We start from the raw sequence: 19,712 nt of genomic DNA, 5'->3' as shown, positions 1-19,712 counted from the left end.
GAAGAATGCTTTTTACATTTTTACCGAAGTCACCCTTTTGAATTTAAAATATCAAAACCTTGAAGCTCCAAACAAATAAGCAAAGTACAAAACTTGATTTAAAAACATACGTTTGTATGTTTAATGCCGTGTCCTACGTGAATCCGACCTACGCGACGAAAAACAAAACAGTTTGTATTTTGTCGCATCGGATGCATCGTATTGCGACAGAACAGCATGGTCAGAATAGAATTCGTTCGCACGAGTCGCACTCGTCGGATTCACGTAGGACACGGTGTAAGACATATTTACTATTACGATAGGTAGTATGTTAACATTTGAACTGAATAATATGATTTTGAATGTAGTCTTATAATTGTATACAAAATCCATTTTCATTATAAAAATAAATATAACTATATATATTTATTTAAATTCTCACTGTTAAATGAAATAAAATTTATAAAGCTGAATAAACAATGACGCATAATATTTTTTTGGATCCAAGTCTATAAAAAGTATTAAAATATACTTACATAAAGCATTTCTATGGATTGAATACTAGCTGTACCTATTCAAGATTAATTATCATAGGAAATTATTTTTTGAATTTTAAATAGTTATCTTGAAGATTACATTCTTTGAAGAAATCAATTTAAAAATGTTTTTCTAAGATAAATTATTGTTTTAAGATTTTAACACCTTTTAGAGATTTTCCAATTTCTTTTATATTTTTAAACTGAATAATTTAAAAAAAGCTTTGTTTAATCCTTAGTGGTTTTTTTAGAACTAATAAATATATTTGAATATTTATGCTTGATATACATATATTTTATGAAAAAAATAGTTAAACATAATTTGTTTTAGATGAATAAAGCTGTATCGAGAATTGTCAATATAAACATTTTTAAAAAAAGGCGGATAAGTCGTGGATGTCGCTCTGCTGTACAGTAGGTTACAAGTGGGTTAATGTAATGGATGGAATTAAATTTGAATCCAATGATATTATATCATTGTATACGAAAAACGATTCTGAGCGAAGACGGTTTATCTGTCTAGGATATATTATAGATTATTAAAAATTTTCAAATCTTAGATTTAAAACGAAAAATTTTTATGAATTTCTAGTTTAAAATAATTTGCGAATTTTCGTGATCTTCGTGATTTTTACATATGTTGTCAAAATTCAAACTTTGAATGCTTGTAAAAAAAAATTGTGCCAATATATTTATTTTATTTTTCACCAGCTATTGTAAAAATATATTAGGAGCCTTATACTAAATTTTAAATTCTTAGATATAAAAGGAAAATTTTTAATGAATTTCTAGCATAAAATAATTTACAAATTTTCATGATTTTTACGTATGTTGTCAAAATTCAAAATTTGAAATCCAGTGAAAATCCAATATTGTAAAAATTTAAATTTCAAATGCTCATAAAAATTTAATTTGAATTTTCGGTGGATTTTTTATTTGTGATAAAGATTGAAAAACTTTTAAGGAATCTTCTATTAAATTTTCAAATCTTAGATTTTAAAAGAATTTTTTTCATGAATTTCTAGCTTAAAATAATTTGTGAATTTTTACATAATATGTTGACAAAACTCAAACTTTGAATGCTTATAAAAAAAATTGTGACTATGTATTTATTTTATTTTTCAACTGCTATTGTAAAAATATGTTAGGAGCCTTGTATCAAATTTTCAAATCTTAGAATTAAAAAGAAAAACTTTTATGAATTTCTATCTAAGATAATTTGAACATTGCCGTAATATTTACGTATTTAGTCAAAATTCAAACTTTGAATGCTTATAAAAAATTTGTAACTATGAATTTATTTTATTTTTCAACTGCTATTGTAACAATATGTTAAGAGCCTTGTATTAAATTTTCAAGCTTTTCTGCCCAACAAACACATTTTTTTCGATATTAATTTAAAAAAACTAATAATGATCGAAAATTTCAAATGCCTAATAATAGTTCAACTTAAGTCGAAAATTTTTGAAAATTGCATGGTGGATAGAATATACTTATATAAACATTTGGTGAAAATTTCATGTAGCTATTGTCATTTTTTAAGAATTGTTCACTTTTGATTCCCCAATGTACCAACTAGATTCACTTTCTGATCGAACGAGGTACTGAAGTCAAAAATCAATGCACTTTTACTGCCCCAAAACGTGATGACAGACACACAAAAAAACACAAACATCATGGTAAAATCAATACATTCATCGCTCCGCTCAGAATCTAAAATGTATAACCAATGATGTTAATAATTTTTATTTTAAAAGCATATTATTTGAAATAAACCTTATAATTCTTTAAAGATAAGTGATTCAAATAAAAGATATAAGTGAGCGGAGACGCGGGGTGAACCGGAGACCGGACTATGTAAACCATCCATGATGTAAAATATTGTACACGCATAATAATATATAAAACATAATATTTATTTGACAACGATAAACAACATTATCACTGAACGATTTGACCTTTTCGACATTCAACACAATCACATCATAAAAGTAAAACACCATAAGGTAATAAAATTAAATTCCCTATGAATGTTTAGTATGTTATTCGTATAACGCATCACGCATGCATTACTTAAACCTAAAATATAAAAAGTATAACGCACGAAGTTTCTCACAAAACATAAAATTTTGTAAATACACAAAAATAATAAATGTTAACATTTAAATTTACATATTATTTCAGTGTAGTAAAAATTATAAAATTATATTGTACAAGTCACATACGTATAATAAAATATATATTAAAATACGCCCAACATATAACGCATTTGAATAAAATATCATCATGTATAAATATAAAGTCGATAAATTAACGATCATTAAATTAATAATCATGTCTCTTAAAAATAGATATCATAATGATTTTAATAAAACAATTATTGAGAGATCGTAATAACAATAATTATTACTTATCACATCATAATAAATGCAGACTGCATGCCATGCAATGTAATACACATTTGTTTTATATCATTATGAATTAACATACACAAAAATGATTGCATGATTATTTAAATAAGTTTTGTCACCCGTTTATAACTTTTTGTTAAAATATAGAAAGATTAAGACAATGCCTACAGGCTTTTAAAAAAATTGCAAAAATTTGGTTAACGCTTCTTATTGTCATCAGACTCAACCAAAAAGTTCATTATTTTTTTAATACAATTAATTTCGTAAAAATTTAATTTTCACTTCAGATTTCAGATAATATATTTCACATATAATATTATGTACAAAAACAACATATACATGATAAAAGGTATCATGTAAACACCGCAGTCGTTTTAGTCAAGTAAAAATAAAATGTATTATTGTAAAAACAATTTAAAATTAACGATAGTTGTAGTTTTATATGATTAAATAATAATACATTTAACAGCTGTGATGGTAAATCGTATATACAGAGATTACTGTGAAAATAAATAAACATACTACAGAGCTTATTGGATCCATCGGCAATGCTTTTATTGAATTTTTTATAACATTTAATTTAAAAGTGGAAAACGAAAACGATGTCTTAACGTTATAAACAAATTTAAAGACAGACAAAAAGTAAACGAAAACAAAGGCATGCTGCTCTTTAAAACGTTGAACGACGTGGAAAATAGTGGCACACATCATTTCATCCCATTCTTATTGCCGGCCTCGAACCTCCTCTCATTCACTCATCCGATCCTTTCGGCGAGTGCCTTATGCCGCACAAATCGATTTTCTGTCGTCTCTAAGCCAAACTTATCGGCGGATAGATAGCAACGTCAATGCGAGGTCGATTGAACTGTGTGGTTGTTGTTGATCGTATAATGTACAATGTATTCACTATGTTACATCATGCTACAAACACACATGCGTTGTTAAAATAGAGGGTAGGAAATCAAATGGTACACATATTACTAAATACCCATAATATACAATTGATTTCGTATAAATACAAACGCAACGGGTCGTAAAATTTAAACGCATACAGAACGGTCGGACACGCTGCAACGGGTAAGCGGAAAAAAACACGACCCTATAATATAATATTATAAATTATATACAAATATCTATGGTAAACTTTTTGCTCAAACTATGAAAATGCGTAACCGAACTTTTTTAAAATTCCAAACCAAATAATTTGTCGCATTTTGTGTGTATAGGTTAGGTACCTACATATTATATTACGTCGTGTACTCGCGTGTGTTATGTCCCCCTTCAATGTATTTAATTACCATCCAAATTGACGAGGGCGTAATAAAGGTTTTGACCGACTTTAATGTACTACACTAAACCTTTCAATATTTATTATTTTATGATATTATAACAACTTTGTACATGCCGAATTGTATTTCATTTGAAAAGTAGTTGAGTACTTGAGTTTTAAAATCGCGAGAATGCACAACACGTCAAAACTACAATATAAATACCTATATAGTTATTTTAACTTTGATACGGAAAATATAAACGTGGATAAAATAGGTATATTTATTTAAGAGAAAATCTTTCAGGGTTTCACAAAATCGTTTAGCTCAGTTTAATGATTTTTGAAATATTAAAAAACAAACAAAAAAAAGGGGGTAAGTCATAGATGTCGCTCTGTTGTACAGTAGGTTACAAGTGGGTTATTGTAATGGATGGAATTAAATTTGAATCCAATGATTATATTATTATTATTCATATTATATCATTGTATACGAAAAACGATTCTAAGCGGAGACGGCTGATTTGTCTAGGATATATTATAGATTATTAACAATTTTCACATCTTAGATTTAAAAAGAAAATTTTTTATGAATTTCTAGCTTAAAATAATTTACGAATTTTCGTGATTTATACGTATGTTGTCAGTATTAACATTTTAATGCTTATAAAAAAAAAATTATGACTATGAATTTATTTTATTTTTCAACTGCTATTGTAATAATATGTTAATAGCAATTTTATTAACATTCGGTGAAAATTTCATGTATCAATGGTCATTTGTTTTAAAGTTACATCAAAAACCAAAATCGACTTTGTCGAAAACTGATTGTGCGTAAAATTTCCCATTTTTCCCTTAATTTTTAGTTTGTTTTTCTCGATTGTTTAGAAAAGTATTAAGAATTTTTCCCTTTTGACCCCCCAAAGTACCAACTAGATTCACTTTCTGATCGAACGAGGTGAAGTCAAAAATTGAAGCACTTTTACTGCCCCAAAACGTGATGACACACACAAAAAAAAAACACATCATGGTAAAATCAATACATTCCTCGCTCCGCTCAGAATCTAAAATTATCAACAAATAAACTATCCAATATATAACTTAATAAGAAAAATTCTCGGGCCTGGTAAAATAGTTGGATTTTCATAACTTGATAACAGACCACATTTAACTCAAATGTTCTATTTTATTTCAAATTATGGTATAAAATAATTTATTAAAATAAAAAATTATCAAATTTGGACAATTTGGTTTATTCTACAGATCATTATACTCGTATTCCAGCTGTATAGTACATTTATGGGACCAAATTATATCAACATCGGGCGCTTTGACACACATCATCATATCTTTTACACACGATGACATTTTCAAATGTTTAATGTTTTCGGAAACAATTAATTCGTCCTCCCTATATCGATATATTACTCATAGAAAAATGCATTTTACCTTAATTAGCAATATATATTCATATATTAATTAATATTATATAAACTGATAGACCACCTTGACGTCTTGGCTCAGAATCGTTTATCGTATCATCGAATTCAAATTTAAAACATACGTCATACACATTAATAAACAGTGACTTGCTCAATGACATGGTACTCTCAACACCTATAATTCGATACAAAAGTGCGATTACCAACTTTCCACCATTTAAAAACAAGATAAAATAAATAGATACAAAATCGAGTACTAAATCATGACTTTTTAATATGCAGACCAATATTATTATTGAACGTAAAAATAAACTCTGAAAAATGTAATTAGGTAAATAATAAACAATGGTTCTTTCCAGTAATTTCCATTTCTTCACAAAATTTTTAACATCAAGTATTCAGGTAGGTACATTAACTTTATAAAAATAAAAACTAATGAAAACATGAATACCTTTATATTGTTTACTATACTTCTATATTATCATTGTGTAGTTTCTAAATTTAAATAAATGTATTTTAAATTAAAATATGTATGTATACCAACCTATTTAATAAAGTATGGTTATTAAAAAATGCATAACTTGCACAGAAGCCAAAAAAGTTTTTATATTCTCTATTTAACGAGTTAAAAGCATCCAAACTTTCAAAATATATAAAAACTTATTATTTTATAATTAGGTAGGTTTACTTAAATATAAATTTAGTTAAATTATCTTTAACTTGTGGTCATAGTACACCGACCGACTTATTATATGGGCTGCTAAGAGCACCTGAACAAGTAGGTATATTATAATGTATTAATGCATTAATTAATGTATAACATATTTTGATACCCGAAAACTAGATTTTCATATACTGGTTAGGGCCGTTTACCTCCCAGTTCACCCCTATTGTTTTCTACGAAAAAATTCAAATTCCAAATTAATAAACTTTATCACTGCTACTAGATACAGTAGAACCTCTCTAATCCGTCACCTCCGGGACTGGGGGTGTGATCGGAACGCGAAAAAGGTCGGATTATCAGATCGAATATACAGAACATTTTTATTTATATATTACATAGGTACAAGATTATATTAGAAATTTATTATATTTTACAATACTTAAAAAAAAACTAATTATAGATTTTTGTTTAGCAAATGACATTTTAGACTTAGCTAAGACTAATAAGGGAAATATTAAACTAGCAATTAATTGTATATATCTTTTATAAATTGGAAAATCCAAATTGTACTTTTTAAATTACATACATAGTATTCATATCAATAATACTATGGTCGGATCAACCGGAGCGACGGATTAGCCGAGGGCGTACGAGAGGGGTTCTACTGTATATACATCTACTTGTTACTTTAGTAATTATTTTCAAAAAATTTAGTGTTAATAATTTAGTAAAAATGAATTTTTGTAAATTATTTTAACTATCCTTCCATAATTATTTAAGAGGATTCAAAATACATGATATTTTGTTTTAACACATGAATCATCGTAATCAGATTGTTTCAATTAAAAACGAAACAACTAATGTATAACCAATTTCAGTGTACGTTTTAATAAAATGTTGGTGTTGGTATAATAATATCTGAAATTCAATTAGAATTAATAAACATAATATGTGGTCTTTTGAATATGACAAATAATATTCACTTTAAAAAAAATCAATCATGCATTAATAACAATATTGGATAACAAACCATTTGAATATGTGAATCACTATACAGATCAAATATAAAATTAAAACTGCTATAATACTGCATAAATTGGGTTATTCAAATGTCCATCGGCCATCCCAAATCAATAAATAAAACAAAATATATAATAGATAACTTTACTTTGTGTTTTTAAAAATTTATAAAAATGCCTAGTGGCTATAGATAATTAAAATAGCTAAATAGCCTGAATAAATAGTTATTTTTATCAACACAATAACATAACTATTTAAAGGTTAGGTTAGGTAAAGCAATAAATACTTTATAAGTTGTTAAATTATGTTTTTATGCTGCAGTCAACAAACATTAACAATATTATTATTATTCATTTTCATATAGTATGATGAACACTAAGAAATAAAATTTTGTTAAAAGTAATTCAACTTTGACCTCCTTAATATAATATATATTGTATGATTGAACTGAAATTTAATTATGTGATTATTAGACCCAGAGTGATAATGAAGTGTTTTGATGCATTGGCTAATTATTGGAAGTGCTAACCATAAATAAAAACTAGCAGCTAAATTATTAAATATTATATTATAATATATATACGGGGTTCTCTTCTCGGCACCCATTGAAAATAGCGTTTAATTAAAGTGTTTATTATTAAAATAATTTATTAAAAATGATAATTAGTACATAATTATTTATAAATTTTTGATCACCAACACTAGGCAAAGGTAAAAAATGTTTATTTTACTTCAAAATAATACTATTAATAATAAATATTGTTAAATATATAAAGTGATTAATTGGAAGACTGTGTATTAAATATAGTTTAATCCCATCAATACAATTTTATTTATCCTGTAGAATAATATGAATACAAAAATCAAGAGCATTCAATCAAAAAAATTAAAATACTGAAGGTCTATGTTGTAAATAATATATATTTAAAAATTATAATTTCGAAACAAAAAACGGAGTAACAGGTCAATCTACCTCTAAAGAAAACGACATAAATTATATTGTTATTTAAACATGTTCGTCTTTTTATTACCTACTTAATTTTGACTGTGTTTGTAGTACATAGGGAGGGAAGCTGTAAAAAATTACAGGATTATAAATGGAAGTCCCCTTAACACAGTATTATAAAAAAGAAACAAAGTTTAAAGAAAATCTATAATATAAATGCACTAGACTCAGTATAATTTGTAAAGAAAGATCGGCAACGTTTGTATCCATCCTATATGCATTGAATTTTCACGCAGCTCAACTCTATCAATCAGCGCGCATAAACCTAGCAAGTCCCTGCACAATTTTGAGATGATAAATATAAAAAGCACTAAAAATAGCAAAACTCTCACCTAGCATAAAACTTCAAACTCGACCAAATATACTAAGGCAAATGTATAATTCATAAATAAATGTATCACAGAAAATAAGATTTTTTACAGGCCTATTAGATCTATTTTTTATTGAACACAGAATCAACTGTATTGTCTGCGCTTATTTACAATTGTGTACAGTTTTAAATGTTTTAAAAGCTTGAGAATATTATATTGAATAATATTCGAAAGTAAATTATTTTACCTATTATGTCCCGGTGTAGGTACTTGAATTCAACCTTTGGCAAGTTTTTTTAGGTTTAAGTGAAACTACTAAGAGTAGCACCTAGAAGGAGCGATTGTAAACTTAGCCCGAGGAAAAAAAAAATATGCAAAAGGTCTTTTGTAAACTGAGCCCGTATTTTTCGGGTCCAGTTTACATTTGCCCCCTAGAAGTAGTATTTGTATTAGAAACGCTATTTTTTACACAATTGTTTTAAGCTTAATTACATAAATTCCAAATGTACCGATCTAATATACCGGGTGATTCTTTTATCATTGAACACTCATTATTTCAAAAAGTATCAATGTTTTTGAAAATATTTTTTTACAGAGTTTCATGTTGTTAAAAAAACAACATTTGTCATTTTTATTAAAAAATTATATTTTTTAATATTTTTTATCCTTATAATTTTTTAAGTTTTTTACTTTTTTGAATGACAACATAGAGTTTTAATATCATATTCCAAAGCAGAATATTTTTCTAATTATTTTGATACGTAAAAATCGAATTTTGGACGAGTAGTTTATGAGTTATCAGGGGCGTATACAAGGGGGGGGCGATAGGGGCGATCGCCCCCCCCCTGGACGTTGTTGAATGTGTTTCATGTATAGATGCTTACATATTTTATTATAATATTATATTAAAAAATTAAAAATACAATGCATATTTTTTCTTAATGGAAATGGAATAAATGGATAATGGTTATCAAAAACCTGTTATCAATTAAGAATGAAAATAAGACTGATTAAAATAAAAAAATTAGAGATATCGTGGCTATAATCACAGATATATACAATAATTACTATTGTTGTTGTATCTGTGGCAGTTTGTCTATAATAATTATTAATTGTGATCGTCTTCAACTTACAAGATTATATTATTTTTTTTTTTTTTAATGGTCCGCACTCTGCAACCTTATTAGACATTAGTATAAAGTATAATTTTCATGACGTTTATTTTTAGCTTACTAGGCAATAAATCTAATTAACTAAAAAAAACTGTCTTATGAAATAATTTGCATTAGTGTATATTTTAGTCTTTACTTACCCATGTTGAGCAAAATCAGTTTAGATTTTTTTTACAACTAGTTATTATGATTATGACATAACTTAACTAGTTAAAAATGCTATCATATTTATTTAATTTCCGCTATTCAGTATTACTTTACTCAGATAGTCTGATTTAGATATTTAATTGATTAATTAATTTAATTATGTGATTATTTTTATAAATTTGTCCACCTTTTTTCCTTTGCATTAATCACAACTCCTTTGGCTTTTAGCTGTTTGCTTATTGCTTTCTGAAATATGCTTAATGTTATATCAGGTTAAAAACATGTTTGAGAAGCCAAATGTCTCAGAAAAAACTGACAGGTTTGGCTTTGATGAAAATTCATAGAAACATAACTATTGACACATCAAAAGTTGTAGAAAGATTTTCAAAGACCAAAAGAAAATTGGATTTTGTTATTTAAATATTATTTTATTATTATATATTTAATATAATTATTATTATATTATGTGGTTATTATAATATGCTTTTATATTTATATGTACCAATGTCCTATGTCAAGTTATTTTATTTAGTATATTGTTGATGTTGTTTACAATAATTAATGTTATGGGTTATGAAAGTGGGTAGAAATCAATTATTGAAAATCAAGCGAAACGATCAAAAATTTTGATCCGCCAATTTATTTATAATCTGTACACTGTCGTTTATGTACAAATTTTTTTTAAAAAACCTATGATTTGAGTTCAAATTTCGCCTTCCCCTGGAAGAACTGAATACGCCCCTGTGAGTTATAAGAATTTAAAGTTTAGACAAGCGGAGTAGTGGACAAACATTTTGCGGGGTAACCCCGTACCACTCCACTCCGCCAATCTAAACTTTAAATACTTATAACTCATAAACTACTCGTCCAAAATTCGATTTTTACGTATCAAAATAATTAGAAAAATATTCTGCTTTGGAATATGATATTAAAACTCTATGTTGTCATTCAAAAAAGTAAAAAACTTAAAAAATGATAAGGATAAAAAATATTTAAAAATATAATTTTTTAATAAAAACGTTGGTTTTTTAACAACTTGAAACTATGAAAAAAAATATTTTGAAAAAAGTAAATACTTTTTTAAATAATGAGTGTTCAATGATAAAGGAATCACCCTGTATACGTTTACACATTCATTTGGTTGAACTATTATAAATTATAATTCATGATATAATTTAATTAACTTATGAATGTTAGTAATCCAAATTAATTACATCATCATACATAATAATACGTAAATTGTATGTATGTTACGCCGAATTCATCCATGAATGGATAACTTAAATACGTAAAAATTAAATTTTAATTATAACTACGAATTAAGTTATCAAAATAATAACTTGACTCATAAACATCTCATCACCAGAACAGACCAGGAACCATGCCTCTTATGTGGCGAAATACCTTCGATTAAACACATTATCTACTTCTACCGAAAATACAATGACATCTGAACTAATCTAAAATTAGCTGACTGTCTTCACAAAGCACTAGGCTTCAATCCAGAAAACATTGAATAAATATTAAATTTCTTAAAATTAACTAAATTGTATAATTTAATTTAATCTTCACACAAGTTTTAAAATTTCACGCCATATATATTGTTCCCCTTGCCATCTTTTTATGTATAAAAATTCTAAGCTTCAATTTAAAACCACATAATATGTACAAACACTATAAACACATTATAAACTTCTAAAGCTAATAATATTTGTTGTTTTGGTTTCTATTATAATAAAAAACATAATAATATTAATACTATTATTCGTAAATTAACGTGCAAGTCATAGTGCACATTAATTTTAAAAAAAAATGATAAGGGTTAACGATGTTATGCCATGAACATTAAATAGGTACTTTAACCTCTAGTGATCACTGTTGCTGAATAGGTTTCCGTTTAAAAAAGGTATTTTATTAACATGAGCTGAATTGGTTCTCGTATAATTGTACGATATTTCCCACTATTATTCCCTGTTTTCACAGTTAGATGGCCAGATATTCATATTTGTCTAACCATTTTTATAGGCATATGAGTAATAACTATACACTTGGAAGTAATAAATATATTAAACAATTGATAAAGTAGTAAAATACTTTTTTCAAACGAGAACTAATTCAGTCATACCACTCGGGGATCACTAATTTAGTATCAGCCTTAATGATAGTCCCATTATTTATAACATAATTTTTATAAATCAATTGTTAAAACTAATTTTACTCAAATATCAAAATCAAATCAAAACTCTTTGTTAATATGATTTTGAAAACCATTTTTAAACAGATTTTAGATTTTGAAAAACCAACGGATTTGAAATCATGCTCAGCTCTATATATATATATTTATAAGTTGTATTAGGAAATCTACTTACACGATCATTCTATTACGGTGTACGTTGGTAATGATTTTTATATATTTAAAATTAATAACAATAATATTTAATTAAATGACCAGCCATGTATTTTATGTAAAATAGTAAATATAATACTACCTATCTCATTTCAATTTTTCCAAATATATAGGAATGAAGGGCCAACCCGATTTCATGCAATCGACAGTACCTATTATGCACTACGCAGTTCTTATTTAAAGTATTCGGCGTAATTCTGATTTCCTGAATTCGAATGCGTAACACGTATAAATATATACACAATATTTTATTCAAATCATGAATTATGAATTTCGGGTGATAATACATCAGTCATCAGTACATCACCATTAAAATGTTTGTGAAAAGGGGAAAATGATTAAATAAAATGTAGATACTTACTAGTTACTCTAATATATCGTCAATGAATCGTTAATAAGTTAGTTAAAATAAAATTAATAATGTGCGAATTTATGGTTTAAAAAAAAGTTGATAATGTAAAGTATATATATTTAATAATATAAATGTCTCTTCTACCTATACAAGAATTTTAGAAAATACATTTTTTTAGAACAGTTGTAAAAAACAATAAAAACATATAACACGATGTGTTTTACTTAAATTTGTGACCAAATGTATGAAGACTAAACTTGTTTTATGAACACTCATTAAACCTTATATCAGTCATGTATTTTACTGATTTGTTGATACTTATCAAGTAATTTTAAAAAAAAGCAATAAAAAACTATACAAAGGTTTTATATAGTAATATAAAAAAAAAAAAACTATAATTATGAAATGTTAAATAAAAATATTTATACTCGATGAATATTTTCAATTAGATAGTTTAAAAGTGTTCCAACATAACCAACAGTATAATTCTTAAATTATAGGTATTATACATTATTATAAATGGTGTAAGTATACAATTATACACTATACAGTAATTAAATTTTTTTAAGGTTACACTAATAGGTGTAACTACACCAAATGTTCCTCTAATTGGTGGCAAAATTCTGATCATAATATATAGTACTATAGTCTAGTCTTTATAATGATACCACATATCTGTAGAAAATATACGTAGAAAATAAATGAATAATACTATTCACAACGTAGAATAATTAATACGGAAGCTTTTAAATAAATGTTACTGACATTACTGATATAAATTCATATATATGATAAAAAATAGATGAACTTAAAACGTTATATACTATAATTAAAAGGAAAATCAAAAATAGGTTATACCATATATCATGATCGCTAAACAGTTTTGCAAAAGGAGTAAAATCTATATTTTATAATATAGCCATTTTTATGCATACCTATCTGGCTATCTCAAATCCAGGATTTCTGAAATATCTCACGAACCACTATGAATATAACTGGCCATAAATATAAATGTGTTCACCAAACCCAAAAATCCAGTAATTTAAAATACATACGAATATAATATTGTACAATGTACATACGGTGATGGTCAAATATAATAATTTTTAGCAATAAAAGCAATTGTTACAAAATCAAAAACACACACAATTTAAGTCACATAAAAAAATTGCACTTAAAAATTAATAAGTAATTTATTCCATTAAATCTTTAAACAATAGACTAAAATATTTAAAGTAAGTAGGAATGTGATACTCACAGCTTCAATCGAATTATTCAAATAGTGTTCTATAACTACTTACATATTTACTGGGAATAAAATGAATTCAAAAGAAATTAAAACTTTACCAACCTCTTTTATCAACATGAAAACATATGTAAAATATTGTAATTTAATGATTAATAATGATTTAGTAATCTCGTGTAAATTTTGATTCTGTTAAATAAAGATATATAACAACTAAATATTGCATATAAATATAATAACATGTAACCGGTTTTCCAATATAACAAACGGTGATTACCAACGAGTCTTTCGGCTCAACAGGTGAGTGCACTTAAAATTCACTCTTCTCCTAATTACTACATTCTGAGCACGAAAACTACATATTTTAATGTTACTAAGTGCGATTACGCGGTCATAATATATTTTTATTGAATAACGATTATTTATTTGGTGTAATTTCATGCACAATTTAATTTACTTTAAGAAACATAAATTTCACTGGGTATTCAAATTTATTGAATAATTCAAACAAACCAGTGTTTCAGAAGAATCAACGAATCAGACAATAATTCATGTGAAAAGTATAAAACAATAAAACCCTAAAGATGCTTTACAAGAATTTTAAATCAATATTAAGATTTTAGAAGTCTTATTATAACGTAACCAAAACAGAGTTTTATTTAAGCTTAATATTTGAACAGTAATCCTGAAGGTTTGTAATTTAAAATTCAATGCTCCAAAAGTTGATACGCTTCCATATAGTCCATATGATGACCCTCTAGATTACCTATTCATTAAAATTTGAATGGACTCTAGAGAGTAGATAAATAACGTTTATTATTTTCCAGCATAATGATTTGGGAAATTACAAGAATATTTTATTCTCTAGAATTTACGATATTATATTAGATTGAATATATATATATATATATATATAATGTAATATATTAGATTTTAGGGAATAAAAATAACTAACTTTTTTTTAACATTTTGTAAACGTTCGGTATTTTTAACATTCATCACTTTTATTCAAATAAGTGCTTAAATAATTAATATGGATTTAGAATGCAGTTCAATATTGGACTAATTAGTTATAATTATTTTTGAATATAAATCACAATTCATTAAAATCATTTTTCATTAGCGTGTTGAATTAAAAAACTACAATTAAATATTTTGTCAATTTCAATTGTTTATTGTATTACAGTGTTGTTGGTATATTATAATATACATTGTTTAAATTGATATATAAGAACCGTTTGGCTTGTATATTATTGTATTAATATTCAAACCGAAGATAATAAACCAGTCGCGGCACATCATGCTTCTACACACGAGCACGCACACTTGCAAGCTTGTGAAATCAAACATGTTAATTAGTTTATGATAATCAGTTGCTATTAGTTGATGAAGAGGAAGAAGAGCAGGTATTAGCCTCAGTTCCAACAAATTAAATGCCAATTACTCAATGTTGTTATTAATTAAAAATCTATATAATTCAAACATTAACCTGCACACAGACACACATGTAAATAAAAATCCGCGACAAGTCGTTATTAATTCGAGAACTACCTCTACGAATAAAAAACTATGAAATATTCAATTTTATTTTACGTGCAGAGATTAGGACAAGACAACTCATCAGATATACCAATATCTAGCTTACACACAGTACACGTGCCATTTGAACGCACATGGGGTTATTCGATTTTGATTTCACGAGAAAAACGGATATCCGAAAACGATTTTTCGTATGCACAAACACGCGATGCCTCAGTGAGCTACACGATGACTACAACAGCACTACAGCGGTATATAGTGTTTAAAAGGGTCATCGACCTTCCCCGGACAACCGCATCGACCCGAGTCACTGCATGTAGTACGTATATACAGTATATACCCATAAACGTGGTAATGCCCAATATACGGCAATATACAGTCTAAGGGACTTATTCCCGCGACGTCAGTAACATTGCGATAACACTATATTTATGATAATGTATTTCTTATAATAATATTTAAGTACCTAATGTTCTACGAGTAACTCGGCTATAATTAATAAATCCAAAAAGAAAATTCCAAATTTTTTTTTTCGGCGGAAAAAAAACAGTAGGAAATAAGAATAAAATCGAATTAAGAAAAGCGGGTAAGTCGTGGATGTCGCTCTACTGTACAGTAGGTTACTGTAATGGATGGGATTAAATTTGAATGCAATGATAGGTATCATTGTATACGAAAAACGATTCTGAACGGAGATGATTTGTCAGTCAAGGATATATTATATTTAAATTTGTCATATATTCTATTTTGAAACAAATATTTCATTTTTCAATTAAGACGCATTTTGCATAAGGCATGGTTAATCAATTAGTGTAGTTATCATGTAGTTATCATAATTCATAATACCTTATATTATCATAGATATACGAATACCTGGTTTGAGGATAAATCGTTATCATTACGCGATTTCATAAAAATTTAAAACTCAAACGCTCAAAACATTTTTCCTATAATGACGCTTCAAATTTTCTCTATAGCTATTTGAAGCAAAACTTATGGAAAACTTATTGTTGAATTTTATAACCTTAGATAAAAATACAGACAATATTATGAATTTTGAACTACAAAAAAATTCGCAAATAAACATGGTTTTGACAAATTTTTGTAAATATTTGAAATTCAAATGCTTATAAAAATTTAATTTGCATTTCCAGTGGACATTTTTTTTGTGATAAAGATTGAAAAACTTGTAAGGAATCTTATATTAAATTTTTAAATCTTAGTTTAAAAAAGAAAATTTTTATGAATTTCTAGCTTAAAATAGTTTGTGAATTTTTGTGATTTTTACGTATTTTGTCAAAATTCAAACTTTAAATGCTTATAAAAAAAAATTGTAACTATGAATTTATTTTATTTTTCAACTGCTATTGTAATCATATGTTAATAGCAATTTTATTAACATTCGGTGAAAATGTCAAGTATCAATGGTCATTCGTTTTAAAGTTACATCAAAAATCAAAATCGATTTTGTCGAAAATTTTTACTTTTGACCTTTATAATGCACCAAGGATCTTCAATTTTACATCGGAAACCACCCCCAAAGTTTGAAATCGAAGCATTATTTCGACTAGTTATGCTCAGTGCCGCAATTAGCGGGGGTGCTGAGGGTGCATGGCACCCCCAAAAGAGCCCTATCATCGTATTTAGGGGGCCCTTTTCAGACATAAAAGATTTTAGATTTTAAACTCATATTACTTTTTATTCCAATTTATAACACATGATGAAAATTGAAATTTTTCGATATCATTGTGTAGTTAGGTCCAGCATCTAATATTATGTTTTTATAGTATTGATTATACTTATGAAGATAATATTTTATACTATGAATTTTTAACTACCTATGACTTGTACTTAATATTTTAATATTAATATTTAATATTTTTGTATCGTTAGTTTCATTATTGTGTTTAAATAATAGTTTTCGACCCTCCATGCTATTATCAATGATGTTATCTGATAAACAATTCTGACAAACAATCAAAAGTTTGAATTTTGACAAAATACGTAAAAATCACGAAAATTCGCAAATTATTTTCAGATAGAAATTCATAAAAAAATTTCTTTTTAAATCTAAGATTTAAAAATTTAATACAAGATTCCTTACAAGTTTTTCAATCTTTATCATCAAAAAATTTTCCACCGGAAATTCAAATTAAATTTTTATGAGCATTTGAAATTTAAATTTTTACAACATTTGATTTTCACTGAATTTAGCGATTTTCTTATTTTGGTGTAACTCTAAAGCAAATGACCAGATACTTGAAATTTTCACTGAATGTTTAGATAGGCATTTTATATAATTTTCAAAATATTTAGATTTGTTTTGAGCTGTTTACTGACATTTTAATTTTTCAACTTTTTTGTTTTTTTTTCTATAAATATCGATAAAAATATATTTGTTGGATAGAAAAGCTTGAAAATTTAATACAAGGCGCCTTTCATATTTTTACAATAGCAGTTGAAAAATTAAATAAATGCATAGTCACAATTTTTTTTTACAAGCATTCAAAGTTTGAATTTTGACAACATACGTAAAAATCACGAAAATTCGCAAATTATTTTAAGCTAGAAATTCATGAAACATTTTCTTTTTAAATCTAAGATTTGAAAATTTTTAATAATCTATAATACATATATCCTAGACAGATAAACCATCTTCGCTCAGAATCGTTTTTCGTATACAATGATATAATATCATTAGATTCAAATTTAATTCCATTAATTACAGTAACCCACTCGTAACCTACTGTACAGCAGAGTGACATCCACGACTTACCAGCTTTTTTTATATTTAATTTAATTAATTTATATTATAATTTATTATAATATATTTGTACCTATTTCTATTTCCTATTGCAGTTAATGAATAATATAATTCTATAATTTTATTCATTCAAATTTGTAGTATAATACTATAATAGGAATGCTATTTTAATAAACTGTATTAAGGTACATAATGCAATGTTTTATTTGTACTTACAAATTAAAACATATCGATCGAGATGAAAACACATATGGTTCTAGGTTTACAATGGAGGCCTATGCATAAATTATTTGATCTGTTTTTGTAAGGAAAATTATTTAAAATCAAGTGATAAAAATTGTTTTGCTTTTTAAAATTTGTAATTGGTAGTTGGTATGCACTATGGATAGGCATTATCAGGAAAGCCAAAATAAAAATGTTTAGCCCCCTAAGATGGGAAACGAAGTGTCTTTATTATTTTTGAGGTTTTTTTGTTACCAGGGGGTTTAAACCTACCCTTAATTGCGCTTTTGGTGCTATTACTGCTATTCAATTTTGTAAGACAAAAGTTTGAAATAGGGGGCCCCAAAATTTGATTCGCACCTGGGCCCTTTTATCTCTAGTTGCGGCACTGGTTATGCTGTACACAGACACAAAAAAAAAACACACATCATTGTAAAATCAATACATTCATCACTTCGTTCAGAATCTAAAATGTTGAAATACACATATGTGAGTTTATATTATTTTTGTTTTAGCTATTTTAAATTATTTTATGTAGTAAAACTACAGAAAATAGAGATAGATGGAGAGAAATTTGTTTGGCGGTATGGTCTCAATGACCGAAAACCAAAAAAAAAAAAAAAAGTAAAACTACATAAAACTCATACTAAATAGGTATACCAACTTTTTTTCTAGAAATATAACATCATTAAATTATTAAATTGTTTCAATACATCCAGAAGCAAAAATTATTATAAAGCTTCAGGATACATTATGAATGAGATATTGGAGTAAATCATAAAGCTTTCGAAGAGATAGTTAGAATAATAATTATTGTATACCAAAATAAACTTAAAATATGAAACTATAAACAAATTATTTATAACAGTAATGATTAAAAAGCTTAATTATTTAACCCTTTAAACGTGTACAAAGATAGTTCTACGTTTATCATATAAAATACATCTGTGTACAACTTATATTTTAGTTTTTATTTCAGTAATTATTTGTTAGATACTAACAAATATTTTTAAATTATTGATTTAGATTTGATTTTAAAATTTAAAAATTGAATAAAAATTCTTTAAATTATTCATTATTGACCAACTCTAAATCATATTTTAGAATTAAAAAATCTGCAATGTTTTTTAATGAACTTGGTAAAATAATGAATCTATAAATGACAAAATATAAATACCATTTAATATGATTTAATTACAAAAATAACAAGGAAAACTCTTCGACAAT

The 19,712-nt window shown here is 26.2% G+C and overlaps 1 protein-coding gene across 1 annotated transcript in view; it reads right to left on the bottom strand.

The window, feature by feature from the left end:
• LOC107164728 (uncharacterized) overlaps positions 1–19,712 on the bottom strand; it is a 138,734-nt gene that overhangs the window by 110,728 nt on the left and 8,294 nt on the right. The gene's annotated exons all lie outside the window — the stretch shown is intronic.

The sequence above is a fragment of the Diuraphis noxia genome, unplaced genomic scaffold (assembly GCF_037042655.1).
Source record: "Diuraphis noxia isolate RWA-SAM2 unplaced genomic scaffold, SU_Dnox_SAM2 contig0005, whole genome shotgun sequence".
Classification (NCBI taxonomy): Eukaryota; Metazoa; Arthropoda; class Insecta; order Hemiptera; family Aphididae; genus Diuraphis; species Diuraphis noxia.
This window is presented reverse-complemented; position numbering and strand designations above follow the sequence as displayed.